This window comes from Echiichthys vipera (assembly GCF_963691815.1).
Source record: "Echiichthys vipera genome assembly, chromosome: 12".
NCBI lineage: Eukaryota > Metazoa > Chordata > Actinopteri > Perciformes > Trachinidae > Echiichthys > Echiichthys vipera.
In genome coordinates, this window is record NC_139837.1 from 3096533 (window position 1) to 3113270 (window position 16738).

Below are 16738 nucleotides of genomic sequence, written 5' to 3' on the forward strand. Positions count from 1 at the left end.
TCTTTTAGTGGCTTTTTAAACGACGTGACAAGCGTGAGGAAATTCCCGGCCCCTGGTGTAATTGTATCACACACACACATCACAGCGGAGCTCGGTTCATTCTTAAACATATGAAATTAGTATTAATGTCCATATGTGAGCCCGGGTCAAAGTGGACGCCCAGAATTTGCAATTAATGAAGGATTATGGGCTGTGAGGAGATCAAAACACAGCCAGTCTTACTGTTCCTTCATATTTCAGAGGATTAAATGCTTAACAGCTGCCGAAGCAGGACCTTTACTTCATGTTTGGGAAACTTGATTGGTTCACTGGTAAACATGAGAGCTGTACTATAGTTTAACCTGTTGATCACTTCATGTTGCCTGTAGTCACATCTGTGTGTATCTTTATAGCTGTAGTGTGATTTGTAGTAATTATTTTACAGGTTAGCTGCTGCATTCTGCAAACATGATGCATTTTTCCTACATGGAGTATTTACCTGCACCGCAGTATGGACTTATTCTCATGGTCTCAGCAGATCCATCTGAACTCTGGTCTAAAGATCTTTGGGAAGGGGTGAAAATCCTGGTTTCTGATTGGATAAACCATCTGTCCAACACCAACATACGGGCCAAACCAACCAATCAGATGCCTGAAGCGTGTGACGTACTAACAGCGTGGAGGCAAAGCTCAGAAAGGAAACAACATGTGGGTAAAGGAGATTTTCCCTTTGTGTTTAACGTGAATTTACGGATCAAAGGCCCAATTTCAGGAGCCCGGTCCATATTCAACAGAAGGATCCAGAGAACAAAGAGTTAGTGAGCGGCTCGCTCCATAGCTGCTCATCTCATCCGTGGAAGCCTCCATGTTGTTCACACTCAACAGTCTCTTCTGTTTCACTTCAATCCGTCTCAAATCAAACGCTGATTGGTTCAAACTGGTCAAACTTCTCCAGATTTTCTTCGCCGCACGTTTCCAGACTGATCTGAGAGTGAAACACAACGGAGCTCAGAGATCAGGATGGACTCACGAGGCTAGCATGGTATTGGCTGCTTGGTTATTTGCTTGTTTGCAATGGAAACATGAAAAATATAACAATGGAAACAATATAACAAGAACAATATACTCGTCCGTCCGTCCTCTGGAGCGATCCCAGATGGTTGAGTGGGGCTAGGAGGGGTCAAGGCCGAAGCAAGGTGGAACAAAATTCATGTGGCGAGAGTCAGGTTAGGGCGACACAGTAGTGTGGTGGTTAGCCTCACAGCAAGAGGGTTCCTGGTTCAAATCCCGACTGGGGCCCTTTCTGTGTGGAGTTTGCATGTTGTCCCCGTGTCTGCGTGGGTTTTCTCCGGGTTCTCCGGTTTCCTCCCACAGTCCAAAGACGTGCAGGTGTTCGGTTCATTGATGACTCTAAATCACCCGTAGGTGTGAATGGTTGTCTGTCTCTGTTCGTCTCTATGTGTCCTGTGATAGACTGGCGTCCTGTCCAGGGTGGACCCCGCCTCACGCCTGATGTCAGCTGGGACCGATTGAAGATGACTGAGTGAGTGAGTGAGAGTCAGGTTAGATAAGATAGGTTAAGCTGCTGCCCCCATCCACAGCAGTACATTTCTTAGCTTCCATGATTCTCCTTTTCTGCTTCTCCAAATTGGGTGTGTGTGTGTGTGTGTGCTGTCCACTGGAGCTGACACACTGACTATGGATGCAACCACACTTCAGAAAAATCCAAACTGGCCCTTTAATGCAGTGTAGTGAGCTTTGAGATGTGATTTTAATGCCCTCACATTCAACATGTATGTGCACACAAACAGAGAGACACACAAACAGAGGGACAGACAGACAGGCAGGCAGGCAGGCAGGCAGACAGACAGACAGAGAGAGACAGACAGACAGACAGACAGGCAGGCAGGCAGGCAGAGAGAGACAGACAGACAGACAGACGGACAGACAGGCAGGCAGGCAGACAGACAGACAGACAGACAGGCAGGCAGGCAGGCAGAGTGCGGTAGCTTTAAGAAGGGAGGCGTGGTGCTGCTGTTTTGACCGACCCGTCAGTCCCTTCCCTCCCCACTATCACTCAGCTGAATGAGCAGCCTCGCAGAGTCAGAGCAGGGCATCGGCTCTCTGTTTACCCGGCCCCCGCGACGCTCACTTTGGGCACATTTGCGCGGTGACAGCGACACAGGATTATAATTACCGAGCAGTAATTGTTTCTCCGCAACGAGGCTGAGAGGTGAGTCACACATTTCACTGGAAATCTATGTGAACCGAGCGGTACCTGGGGATGGTTCTACCTCCAGCACCCGTGGACCCAAAGGCAGCCGTCTGCGGGGAAAACGGTCACGCTGCAGCGGAGCTCCGCGGCCGCGATGAAGGGGCCGTTGGAGCGTTTGCAGCGCTGCGTAATTTAGCGTTTTAAAACGGGATCGAAGCACCGTTTCCATGGGTTTAACATGACGATGTGCGGCTGTTTTGCTGCCCACCGTGCCTGTGCCAGACCCAGCACCTGACGTGAAGCCTGTCTGGATGTTAATATTGAAGGGGGGACATGATTAAGGGCTTAATATCACCTGCTTCCCATCACATTCAGCGCGTAATTGGCCTCCATTAGACGCGCATTGGTCACTTGAACGCCCCTCTGCGCACGACACGCGCCTTCACCTGATTCCTTGTGACATTCTGATCGTTTGCAGTTATTAATATCGATCCCGTTGGGCAGCATTCCGCCTTTACATTTGACCTCGATATGAGGCGGATGTGCGTTCACCGGGACACGCGCACGTCCAGTTCCCGCGACCATCCAAAGAGGGCGCTGCGTGCCCTCGGCTGCTGTCACCGGCGCCTGCCTCAGTCACACTGCAACAAAAAGATGTGTATTCATAACAAGGCACGGTGTGTGGCGCTGGGTCTGCACGTTAACTTTAGGTCAGAGCATGCACGAGCATCAGACACAGGGAAGGAACATATTTCTACCATGTTTCTGTCGTTTTCAACATGTCAGTCCTGAGAAATAGTCCATTTATGTAAACCAAGCAGGATCTATTACATAACCTCTTTAAAAGGCATTCTCCTGTTTGAAAATATGACTTTCGGATGACTTGTGAGTGGAGCTGCATTGGTCACTCGGTTGCTAGTAAACTATTATATTATTGATGATCTTTTAATTGGTTTGGGTCATTTTTTTTAAGGCAAAAGTTAAAATCAGCTGATTTCAGCATCTTAAATGTGAATGTTTCCAATTCAGGGCACACAGAGCAGCAAATAACGTCAGTGCAACTATACAAAAATGTTTTACCTATCAACAAGAATCTTATTCTTCTTAAAAGAAGAATAAGTGTCAGGATGTTAGTGTGTTAGTACAGGTAGAATAAGTGTGTTAGTGTGTTAGTACAGGTTAGAGTAAGTGTCAGGATGTTAGTGTGTTAGTACAGGTAGAATAAGTGTCAGGATGTTAGTGTGTTAGTACAGGTAGAATAAGTGTCAGGATGTTAGTGTGTTAGTACAGGTAGAATAAGTGTCAGGATGTTAGTGTGTTAGTACAGGTAGAATAAGTGTCAGGATGTTAGTGTGTTAGTACAGGTAGAATAAGTGTGTTAGTGTGTTAGTACAGGTTAGAATAAGTGTGTTAGTGTGTTAGTACAGGTAGAGTAAGTGTCAGGATGTTAGTGTGTTAGTACAGGTAGAATAAGTGTGTTAGTGTGTTAGTACAGGTAGAATAAGTGTGTTAGTGTGTTAGTACAGGTAGAATAAGTGTGTTAGTGTGTTAGTACAGGTAGAACAAGTGTGTTAGTGTGTTAGTACAGGTAGAATAAGTGTCAGGATGTTAGTGTGTTAGTACAGGTAGAATAAGTGTGTTAGTGTGTTAGTACAGGTAGAGTAAGTGTCAGGATGTTAGTGTGTTAGTACAGGTAGAATAAGTGTGTTAGTGTGTTAGTACAGGTAGAACAAGTGTGTTAGTGTGTTAGTACAGGTAGAATAAGTGTCAGGATGTTAGTGTGTTAGTACAGGTAGAATAAGTGTGTTAGTGTGTTAGTACAGGTAGAATAAGTGTCAGGATGTTAGTGTGTTAGTACAGGTAGAATAAGTGTCAGGATGTTAGTGTGTTAGTACAGGTAGAATAAGTGTCAGGATGTTAGTGTGTTAGTACAGGTAGAATAAGTGTCAGGGTGTTAGTGTGTTAGTACAGGTTAGAATAAGTGTCAGGATGTTAGTGTGTTAGTACAGGTAGAATAAGTGTCAGGATGTTAGTGTGTTAGTACAGGTAGAATAAGTGTGTTAGTGTGTTAGTACAGGTAGAATAAGTGTCAGGATGTTAGTGTGTTAGTACAGGTAGAATAAGTGTCAGGGTGTTAGTGTGTTAGTACAGGTTAGAATAAGTGTCAGGATGTTAGTGTGTTAGTACAGGTAGAATAAGTGTCAGGATGTTAGTGTGTTAGTACAGGTAGAATAAGTGTGTTAGTGTGTTAGTACAGGTAGAATAAGTGTCAGGATGTTAGTGTGTTAGTACAGGTAGAGTAAGTGTCAGGATGTTAGTGTGTTAGTACAGGTTAGAATAAGTGTCAGGATGTTAGTGTGTTAGTACAGGTAGAATAAGTGTGTTAGTGTGTTAGTACAGGTAGAATAAGTGTGTTAGTGTGTTAGTACAGGTAGAATAAGTGTGTTAGTGTGTTAGTACAGGTAGAGTAAGTGTGTTAGTGTGTTAGTACAGGTAGAATAAGTGTCAGGATGTTAGTGTGTTAGTACAGGTAGAATAAGTGTCAGGATGTTAGTGTGTTAGTACAGGTAGAATAAGTGTCAGGATGTTAGTGTGTTAGTACAGGTAGAATAAGTGTGTTAGTGTGTTAGTACAGGTAGAATAAGTGTGTTAGTGTGTTAGTACAGGTAGAATAAGTGTGTTAGTGTGTTAGTACAGGTAGAGTAAGTGTCAGGATGTTAGTGTGTTAGTACAGGTAGAATAAGTGTCAGGATGTTAGTGTGTTAGTACAGGTAGAATAAGTGTCAGGATGTTAGTGTGTTAGTACAGGTAGAATAAGTGTCAGGATGTTAGTGTGTTAGTACAGGTTAGAGTAAGTGTCAGGATGTTAGTGTGTTAGTACAGGTAGAATAAGTGTGTTAGTGTGTTAGTACAGGTAGAATAAGTGTGTTAGTGTGTTAGTACAGGTAGAATAAATGTCAGGATGTTAGTGTGTTAGTACAGGTTAGAATAAGTGTGTTAGTGTGTTAGTACAGGTAGAATAAGTGTGTTAGTGTGTTAGTACAGGTAGAATAAGTGTGTTAGTGTGTTAGTACAGGTAGAACAAGTGTCAGGATGTTAGTGTGTTAGTACAGGTAGAATAAGTGTCAGGATGTTAATGTGTTAGTACAGGTTAGATACGGAGACCATCGTCGGTGTGAGATGTAGAAAGACATGCGTGTATCAGATGTAAGCAGACATGTGAACAGGTGTATATGATGTAAACATGCAGTAGACTGTTGAAACAGGTATGAACAGAACTGTAGTGCAGGAAAGATGTAAGTTCCTGGTTTCTTTCCTCCTGTGCGGCAGTAAAGTGAATATCTAAGTGGTCAAAACAGGACGTTTGAGGATGTCATCTTTACATTTCACACAATGGAGAAAACCATCAACAGATCAGTGGATACAGAAACCAATGGTTGCAGCCCAGCCTGTCATGGCTCTTCTTGCAGAGGGCAGCCCAGCCTGTGAGGGCTCTTCTTGCAGAGGGCAGCCCAGCCTGTCATGGCTCTTCTTGCAGAGGGCAGCCCAGCCTGCGAGGGCTCTTCTTGCAGAGGGCAGCCCAGCCTGTGATGGCTCTTCTTGCAGAGGGCAGCCCAGCCTGTGAGGGCTCTTCTTGCAGAGGGCAGCCCAGCCTGTGAGGGCTCTTCTTGCAGAGGGCAGCCCAGCCTGTGAAGGCTCGTCTTGCAGAGGGCAGCCCAGCCTGTGAGGGCTCTTCTTGCAGAGGGCAGCCCCGCCTGTGATGACTCTTCTTGCAGAGGGCAGCCCAGCCTGTGAAGGCTCGTCTTGCAGAGGGCAGCCCAGCCTGTGAGGGCTCTTCTTGCAGAGGGCAGCCCAGCCTGTGATGGCTCGTCTTGCAGAGGGCAGCCCAGCCTGTGAGGGCTCTTCTTGCAGAGGGCAGCCCAGCCTGTGAGGGCTCTTCTTGCAGAGGGCAGCCGTTCCTCCTGAGCTAAACGTGTCTCCGGCAACTTTTTCAGGTTTCCAATTCGAACATCGGCCTCGTCTCCTCACGACTGTTTACGTCTGAGAAATGAATCTAAACACTGTGATTGATAAAGGCTGAGACGTCTGCGCTCTCACATCGGTTTCTAAATTTACGTTTTTTGTTCCAAATAACAACATTCTGCGTTTGTAATCAGGGAAAATGACGGCGGATGCTTGAGCGCTCGGGGGCATCCATACCTCTTAAAGCCCACTCTACCAGTCTCTTTATAGGCTGGGGAGGCATCGAGGGCTATTTAATCTAACTGAACATCTGGCAGCGATGCAGCATTGGCTCCTCTTTGTCAGTCGCTGAAGCTTTACAAGCACAGCACCATGCTAAGCACAGAATCACCCCCTCCTCCTCCTCCTCCTCACACACAGCTTTGCCTAAGGAGTACTTAGCATCTGCTACATTCCTCCTACTGGATCAAGATTGGGCTGCCCGGGAGCGTCAAGCAAGCCGCAGCGGTCGTACCCCATTTTTGGCCACAGTTATAAGACTAAAAACTAAAAACGATGATGGTGGGTGAAAGGATTGGCGTGGATTACGGCATAGAAATGACATTTTAATCATGCTAACCCATCGGGGGTAAGTGGCTTGCGGGATTTGCCCATGTAAGGCCGCTGGAGGAATGTTTCACAGAGTGTAATGAACATACTTTACAGGCATCAATAGGCTGCCCGATGAACCCCGCAGACCTGTGCTAATGGACGAGAGCAACGGATGGATTTAGTGGAAAGCCCGGCACTATGGCCGCCTGTATATGTCCAAGCAGAGCTGCACTCCACTGAGCTTTTAATATGCTTTAAGCTTTTTCACAGGTTCAGCTTAAAAAAAAACCCTACATATAAAACAGGGATATTTGTCTATTTACTCTCAAGTCAGACAGCTGTTGGAGCAATTTGGCTGGAGTATTTTTAGTTGCACTGTTTTGAATCTAGCACACAACCCTCGTCCAGCTACCTGTGTGTTTTCAGGAGGGAGGGAGGGAAGGAAAACAGGTCCCGCATCCAAAAGCAACAAGGCCACTGGGCCGAGGTGTTCTGCCTCCGGCTGTGCCCCCGCTGACTGAGCGCAGGGTATAGAACTGCAGCTTGTGCGTGTGTGTTCCTTTGGCGGGAGGACGACTGGAAGCCACCGCTCAGCTCGAGGTGTCGGCGCGTGTGTTCCCAAATATCAGGCGGCCACACATGGCTGTGGCGTGTGCCCAGTAGAAGCCCCTCTGCCACGGGAGCGGGTGGCCAGCGGGGGAAAAGACGGGACCATTGTTCCCCAAGCAGCCACTGAGGCAGAGGTTGACTCACTTCCACCAGGGCCAGATGTTTTGCTTGGCATTTGCTTTTTGCCCACTTGTGTCGTAAGGTGAGAGTCTGGTATGGCGGGCAGGATGGGGCAGGAGCTGAGGCTGGGCGGAGGCGTCTGCTTGGCCCGGGGAGGGCTGCACCGCTCACATCTTCTGCATGTTTTGTGCAGCCTCCACTGTAAACACACAGGGTGGAAATGCTTGAATTTGATGTGTTTCCAAGGTTTGAAAAGTGCTTGAATGTTTTGATAAAGTGCTTGAAAATGCTTGAAATTGCATCTGTACTGCATTTCTTACACATTTAATTTAATTTCTTCTCCTTCTGTTGTTCCAAAATACAATTTTAGTTGCTTATAGCACCATACCGTCTCTTGTAATGGGTGAAATAAGCATTTTCATTATGTATTCATAGGAATATGTAATTAACCGCAGCCTTAAGGTGCTGAAAAAGCTTGAAAATGGTCCGTAAACGTGCTTGAATTTGACTTTTGAAAAGGCGTACGAACCCTGAACACACATCTGCAGCCAATTAGATGTATAATTTGTCCGAGGCTCTCAGAGTAGTGCATTGTTTTGTGGTCCAAATTTGACTTTTAATAAACCAGTCTGCAGCAGATACTGGTAATCACATCATCTCGAATGCACCAAGAACCCCGTGTACAGCACTTGCACCCTCACAGTTCGTCTACAGGCGTTCCAGGCCCATGGCTTTGTCCCAGTCCTGCCTCCTAAAACATGCTCCCAGCAGCTGGCCTTTCTCTTTCCTTTCTCCCCTTAACTCATCACTGACACGCTGAGTGGCCACAGTGCACGTAAAAAGGTCTCACGTCGGCCTCCGCTCCACGGGCCTGAGCCCACTCTCCTCTCTGCGCGGTGGACAGACAAGCATCATGCCGTCTCACTGTGTCTGTGCAGAGTTTCTGGCGCGGAGCAAAAGAGTCTGGGAGTAATTAGCTGTGAGGGTATAATCCTATACCAGGGACAACGTTGCCTCTGTGTACCCCCCCCTCCCCCCTTTCCCTCCCCTTTCCCTCCTCCCAATCCCCACTCACAAGTGGTTATGGCCCTGCTTCTCCATCTTTACCACTACCTTCATTTATGATCCGCTGCATGTGAAGAAAGTCAAAGTGGTCGGGTTCACAGATTTGAATTCGCAGCAGGGTGTCGACCATATTTTACACCATGAATTAAACTTTCATAGCCTGCACATCCAACGCCCGCACGTCCAACGCCTGCACACTCATTAGGGCCGGGCTATTATTCGATATGATACTTTATCATCATTGAAATAGAGCGGGGTCTGTCCCACGTTCCTGCTGTTTATAGGTGAACTTTCATTGTTGTGGTTGAAGTTGCCCGTTCTTGACTAATACCACTTAAAGTCAAATTCTGCCCTAAAATCATCCCAGGGTCTTTTACGCTCATCAAATAACCCGTGAAGACAATTTTTTTATTGTTACAACTATTAACGGAGAAATCCCAGAGACTCACTAACAGGCTAAAAGGCATTCAAACGTCTTTTTTTAACCACTAACTCTGCTCAAAATAACACCAAACCTCTGCAGCAGCATGAGAAAAGAGTCCCTAGACATGAAGCAAAGCACCAACGGAAGCGTGGAAGTGCGTCTGTCTCTCTGTCTTTGTGTCTGTCACGGTGGCTCTGCAGACGAGACACATCATCTGCCTTCCACCGCTGCTGAAAGATCCTGTTTAAGTCGTTTTTGTCATCTTGTAGTGGTGTTTTCATCTGTTTTTAGCCGTTTTGTCACGTTTCTGTGGTGTTTTGTGTCTGTTTTTGGTCGTTTTGTCATCTTTACCTTCACACACAGATCATATGCTGAAAGCTCCTGTCCTCCATCTTTCTTTGGGTCGTTTTTGTGGAGGGGTGGATTAAGTGTGTCTGCAGAGACTGGTAGCATGGATGCTCATGTGTGTGAACAGAAAAGTAGACGTGTATGTGCTTTATACTCATGGACCAGCTCTCACAGAACCTGGATATGATCTTTGGGGACAAATATAATTACACCGCGGGCCAGATTTGGCCCACGGGCCTGAGTTTGACACCCCTGGCTTAGATCATTAACCTGATTAATGTGGAATATATAATAACTGAAAATGCTTTTATAGTTGGGGATGTTAGATTAAAGTGGATTTGGACATGTAGAGGTTGAAACTCTCGTGTCCCTCGTGCAAAAGCACCTTTATGTGGATCTGGTCTCGGCCACAGTGGCTCAGTGTGCGGGGCTTGCTCCTGGGTGGTTGGAACAGGTTCTGGTCTCTTTCTCCTATACAGTAGTGAGTCTGTTATCTGCTGTGAAGAACCGGAGTCAGAGAGGAGCTGCAGCACGCCAGAGCCCCTTGGCATCAGATCAGCATGGGCATTATCCAACTGTGGAGCAGTGCTGATATGATCTTAATGTACATTTGCTGGCACCTCGCCTCAATAATAGCTCTGAGATTAACTTTCCTTCTCTGTTCTCCACATCGCTCTCACGTCTCAGTCTAGCTGTCGTGGTGTGCTTGTAAAGTTATGCAACTCTGAGTCTGTTTACCCTGATCGCCTTGGAAAAAATGGCCATACCTCTTTGTCGAAGGAGGAAACCTCTTTTCCAGTGAGATCTATTAAACAAAACAGTGCGAGACACTTTTCATTCTTCCGCCACCCCTCCTTCTCTTTTTCCCTCCTCCTCAATATGTCCCTATAGTCTCATTTCCTGTCAGTCTTACCACACACACACACACATACACACACCCACTCGCTCCAAATGTAAGTTACATAATCATGTGGTTAATTAAAATCCCATAAACCCCCAGATACTTTATCATAGGATAGACACCTCAAGTTCTGTTCTCGCAGTTCTGCACAATGTGTCATTGTTACACAGGCTTTCTGGCTCTTGTGCCAATGTAGTGTTTTTGGAAACAGTAGCTCGCTGCCTTGACTACCTGATTAGACTTGCAAGTTTCCACCACTGGTATAAATTAGGGGCAATTTAAGTCTCGGTTTCACCAGGCATTGTTCTGAGTCTACGGAGGGGAGCTCGTGGCCACAGCTAAGGTGGTATTTTGCATTAAGTGCGCATGATGGCCGGATGATTGGTTCTTCAATCATATCAGGGCCGCAGACACGGGGAGCAGGTGCTCGTGTAAGATTGCCTCTTTAATGTCTTGAGGAATTATTTCTCCATCACTGGGTTTGATTTAGTACTGAGGGTAATGGAGGTTGAGAATATCCTAATATGTCTTCGCTTCCTGACAGCCCCCCCCCCCCCCGTCTTGTTCTTGACCATGGTTTCCTTTACCCTCTACCCTCCTGCACCCCCAGACAGCTAACTCAATGCAATGGTTGTTTCGGTCCCCTGTCTCCATGTAGTCACAGGCAATTAGCTCCCGTCAAAATACACTGCTGGACTAAGGGTTGAGACTGGGGCTACCAAACCTCTTGCTCCTACCCCTACGCTTGGCTAATATTACCCTGAGCTACCGGGAAAGGGCCAGATAGGTTTTGTCAGTAGATGGAAGGGAAAGAAAGGGGGGGGGGGGGTCTCACTCGGGACCTGTGCGCGTGCTACCTCGCTGAGCACAAAGCAGCTCTTTCACTGGGGATCTGGAGCACATATGGAATCGTTTATCAAACCTCCAGTGCGTCAGTCCCCCATATTCTCTCGGCTGCAGGTTTCCCCTCACCTCTGCATCTCTGTTTCACTTTGCATCTAAAATTCACTGGACGGGCTGCACCGGGAGATGCTCCTCCATCTGCCTTTGCTCCTGGGAACTCATCAAAACCATAGACTGTATATAAGAGATGGACGTAGCTTCTGTGACATCAACCACAGGTTTGTGGACCACAGTTTTGGAGCTAGGAGATTAGCATTTTGGCTCTTGCCATCTTGGATTTTTGAAATCAGACTTTACATTGTTAGGACAAGAGGGTGGAGCTGTGGAGGCGCAAATCGGCTCCATACTGTGCTCTGCTGTCATTTCAGTGGCGCTCTGCTAGCTAAAGGCTAAAGAGGGGAACTGCTTATTTTTCAACCTGCCTGATGTGAGTCATCCAGCAAACTATTGCCAAGGGGGGGAGCTCTGCTGCCCGTTCACTGCAGTGACACAGAGCCCTAAAGTTAGCCCGCTTACATTAGCTTTGTTAGCAAGGAGCAACCAGATGCTGAACAAGACACAATATTACAATTAAAGGTTGAATATGTAGAATGAGCAGAACACCGCCAGTGTCTCAAGATCGTAGTCACAACGACAAAACATAATTAAAAGCAGTTGGGTTGCCAGGTTGGTCAGACTTGGCCCAGTAGCCAACAGGAGACCAGAGTCTGTTTGAGCCTGTTTGAACCCGTCCCCTCCGTCAAATCGCACCATAAAAACAAGGATTAGAGGAGTTTGTCTGACAGTTAGCGTTAGCCATTAGCATTAGCCGTTCCAGCCAAGTACAGATGAAAGTGATGTTAGCATCAAGGAGCAGCGTAGCCATGTGAGCGTGCGTTTGAATGGCGTTCCTCTCCTTTCTCTCAGTCCATGGAGTGAATGCTCGGCCTATAGTGACTCTGGTTGTTGGGACAAAGAAGCAGCTGCAGGATCGGCTAACTCCATTTCACCCAGTGCCAGACTACAGTAGCTGCACCCAACAACAGACAACGCTGGCAACCGGCAACGCCCAACGCTATTGGCTGCTACCATGGAAACAGAACGGGACAGAAAGTCATTGTCAAACCCATCAAAAAAATCCTTTAAATATTAATTTAGACTAAATATATCTAAATACATTCGGTGCCCCTCAAAAGGCCCGGTTGGTGTATTTAAAAAAAACCTTTAACCTTTAACCTTTAACGTTGGTGATGTACGGTATACTTTCATAGTGATGCCCGTATTCACATCCCAGTTAATATCACAGTTCATTTGCTGACACTTTAACCATGGGACATTTGACATTAATTGCAGCTTCTGCTTTGTTGAACAATTCCAGTTAAGGTTATATGAATGAACTTAAGTCACGGTCCTGCATTTAGAGTTTGCTCTCCTTCCCTTGAATGAATTAGTGCCCACGCAAAATTACAGGAATGGTATTTTAACAGTAACACAATGCCAGCGTGACATCATCTCCAAGGATTGGGCTCTAAACTGCACAGCTGGGTGTAGATAACGGAGCAGCGTGGATGTTTATTTTTTCCCCTTCTGCATTCCAGCTTCTTATTTATAATGGCTGTGATACCCCAGCTCGGGGGGCTACTTCTATAAAAGGAAGTTTGAAGACTTTTGCCGACCCACTCGAAAGGAGGCTCGCATGCCACATTTTCTCAAGATGTAACCTTTAGATTTCGAGGAAGAGGACATCAATCACACGAAAAAAGAATGGCGAGTCGGGCTTGGGTCAAAGACATTGGGATACATGACTGAAGAGTTGACTGCAGACACTGAAGAATCCAAACTCAGAGCTCTCAGCGCCCTCAGCAGGGCACCGCTTTTGCATCATCCAGGTGTATCCTCAACGAATTTAAGGCCCGGACATTTGAAGTTTTTGGTTGTTCTGCAATAAAGAAGCTGGGTAAAGTAATGGTAACAGATGTTGCTCCCTGTATCAGAGGTCAACCCTGTGTTTTTGTTGAGGGTAAACTCAACACATAGTTAACTGCGGTGAAAGGTGACCTTTGACTTGTGACATGGTCCAACTGCCAGGCTGGCCTTCTAGGAACTAGATTGTGTTTACAAAGATCTTGTCATTGTGTGCTTTAGATTCAATCATGACATCCCGGGTTGGGTAGATAATGGCATTCAAACTCTATCTGTCATGTGGCTTTTGTCTTTGACGACAAAGTTCACCCAGAATTTAAGAAGAAATAAGAATTTCCTCTGCTCGCAAACCGAGTGGATTAAGGCTCCAGTTGCCAAACTAACTACAAATCATTTGGCCCGGACTTTCTGCCCTTGAGTTTTTTATCTTGCATTGTTTGTTTCCCAGGATCAAATCCTCCCTAAATTAGCCTAAACACTAACCGTCCAGATGTCCTCCGTGGCTTGACACCCCATTTAATGCCTAGCAGATGGTATTTGTAGCGGTGGATTGTGCTGAAAACAGATTACCTTAATGAGGTCATTTACCAATGAACTGTGTGGGTTTGGCCAAATCATCTGGTGGGGGCCCATAGCAGCCCTCTGAGTGTTCAAAATGTACTTAAGGTTACTTACAGGTTAAACATCCCTGGAAGAGTCCACTGAATATCCTCCGCAGAACAGCGTTTGTCTACAGAGTCGCGAGGGGTCTTTTCACAGGAGATGCACCATGGCGTGTACTTCTTTGGGCTCTGTTATTGTAACTCCCAGATCTTCCTCCTCTTTCAATCCCTCCCTCTCTCTCCTTGGTGGACAAGGGTCCTTTTTCGCTGCCCTGTGCGGCTCTGTTTGTATGTTAGATTGTGGGAAAATATCTGGACTATCCGTGAGAGTCCCCCGCTCTCTGGACTGCCTTTTCCCATGGGGGCCTCCAGGCTCAGAGAGGCTGAGCCCCGGCATTTTCCCTTATCCTCTCAGCATCTCCTAGTGGTAGCACAAGTCCCCTGCCTTGTCTTTTGAGTCCCCAAATCACATCGTCCGAGCTGTTTGCACGACCAGTCCCCTTTCCTGTATAGCCCCGTTCAATAACACGGCTTATCTTTTCAGAAGGGGGAGATCCTTCAAGCTTTTCAGCAAAGCCTGGCAAAAAGCACTCGCTACCAATGAATCACCCCAGACGGGAGGCTGAGATCGAGACATAGATGTTGATGTGACACAGAGTTTGGAGAATGGGGCCAGGCTGTGGTGGGTTTGTTTTGGCTAACCTTGCAGAACTGCACTGAACCTGCGATAGGTAACGTTTGCAGTGTTGTTAATGAGACAGAATGTTCTGGTTCATGTGCAGTATATGTCATTTGACTGAGGGAATGACCTCATGACACTAAGTTTGTGGCTTTTTTATGTTTAGGTTGCAAATTCCAATTTTCCTTTTAATGCATTCTTCTGCCGCTGGCATCGATTTGCTTTCTGTCTTTACTTCATTTGGATCCTGGTTTTCGTTTCACATCAAATCCACGGGATTCCCCTGAAACACAGGTTTTGTGGTGTCACTGCGAGCTCTCAGGGTTTAGATTCAACGACGATTTGATTTTGTTTGACTCTAAAGTGACCAATAAATAAATAGCCACTGCCGATAGGACCGGTTGTCAGAAAACCAAAGCCTCCCATTTCCATCCTCAATTCAATTGGAGCAAGTGTAATTCACTTTACCGGTGTGACAAATGTGTTTTATCAGAGTGATCTAAGGCCGGAGCATCTTAACCACATTTAAGACGTAGTTTCATCCCATTCGCCCATCGTCTTTCCCCCATTAATCCATCGTAATATTCTTAACCTGTCCTCTTGGAAGCCGTACAACTATAAATTCTCTGATGAGGAGGAAAAACATGGTTTAAACAGACATTATCAGGCAAAACCTCCCCAGTGATCTCACTTAGTTTAAAACCAAAGGCCGTTACTCAACAGTAAAACATTTTTGAAAGCTCAAAACTTCATAGATGTTGCTCGGATTTGGGGATTACTAAATTTGGCTTCTATATCTTCCCATGCATTTCTTCCCAATCATGTAATGACTTTATGATGCAGTTCAAAGCTCTTAAGTAAAGCAGAAAGCTGTGACGGGCACTTTGACTGTGCTCTAAAGCCTCTCTCCCAGCCTCTAATGCATCATCTGAGCTAACTGTCATCTCATTGTGTTCGAGCTTTGGGACGGATGGGTGAACGCAGTTGAGGATCCAGGAGCGATACCAAATGGCTCTGTCTCTTCTGCTATTGAGTGACTAAACAGACAAACACCGTCTGAACAGTGGACCCGAGCCACGGATCCTTCATCCCCGGCAAGTTCTTTTCAAAAACTCCTTTTCGCCAAGTGACAAACCGCGTGGTTGGTAACAACTAAAGCATTCAGAGGCTGTATGAATAGGGGCCTGTCTCAGGAGAGGCTTGTTGAAATGGGGCCTTTTGCTTTTTATCCCTCCGGAGAGAGGGAGATTGATCTTGCGCAGGTTTTGCGCTGGCAGTGCACTTCAAATGGACCGTTGAAAGGCAAGGCGTTTATTTGTGCTACGTGATAAACTGTGTCCTTTCCCCAGATTTAGCATCTGTGGGTGTCCTTTAAGCACTACCAGGCCGACCCTTTAACTCTTTATTTTCTGCTGTTCTAACGTCCACCTGTACAGCTACCCCATAACGCTCCCTCCTGACATGCTGTTGGTGTTTACCGTGTGTACCATAACTCTCTTTTCGCCTCTCATCTGCTCCCTCTGATCAATACTGATGTAAAACACAGCCCCTCATGTAGAGTCACAGTCTTCTTTCCATCTTTAAAGTTTGCAGATGGAAAGTAGACGAAGAGGAAGCCTGTTAAAACAGTTGTCATCCTCCTCTGATATACACTCCATCACTCCCTTGTGGTAAATATCACATGTGGACATCAGGTGACCTCCTCGCCGCTGTTCCCTTGGTTACTGGAATACTGATCCCAGTAACCATCCCCCTCTTCCTCCTTTGCATCACGCAGCAGCCTCTCAGAGCAGTGTGCTGTTTTCCTTCTCCTGCACTTGTATAAACCAGGAGACTATCTGCCATCAGCATTCAGGAAGTGTGGGGGTAAACAAACCACCGGATCCAGCAGGGGGAACTCAGATGACCCAGCCACATCCTAGCAACCGTGGAGCGAGAGTTATTTTTGGTAGTTTTGGTATCTATGAGCATTGTGTTTATAAGGGGTTGTTTATATTGCTTTACGTGCCAGGGCAAACTCCTTTGTGCACTTGTGAGATCACATGGGGTGGGAAACATGAAGCAGGGTTCGGCCTCCTTTCATTTCAAGTATCATCACTGACTGTGCCAGGTGGCGTTTGATGCAAGTTCTTTCCAGTCCTGCCGTTGACTAATTAGTCGTTTACAGTGTATTCACTCCCATGCACGCGGTTCTCTGCTACTGTGGTTGTGCGGCTCTCTTCAGAGTCCTCTCCACTAATGTGCTGTTGGGAGCGGCTGCTGTGACCAGCGTCACTGGTGTGCAGTGAAAGGGTTTTAGGGCCCGACTGATATGAGATGTTTGAGACCTAGACAGACTTCAGCAGGGAAACAAGTTACAGATTACCAATACAGCGGTCGATAAAGGTTTTGGGATGTTTTTTTTGAGCTGGAATGAAAATAGATATCTTTTATGTGG

The 16738-nt window shown here is 46.4% G+C and overlaps 1 protein-coding gene across 1 annotated transcript in view; it reads left to right on the forward strand.

Moving 5' to 3' along the window:
* Positions 1 to 2075: 2075 nt before the first annotated feature.
* The window catches only part of daam2 (dishevelled associated activator of morphogenesis 2), a 123991-nt gene continuing 109328 nt past the window's right edge, over positions 2076 to 16738 (forward strand). Inside the window, exon 1 of the mRNA XM_083924182.1 lies at positions 2076 to 2212. The gene's annotated coding sequence lies outside the window, so the exon portion shown is untranslated. The remainder of the gene's footprint in view (positions 2213 to 16738) is intronic.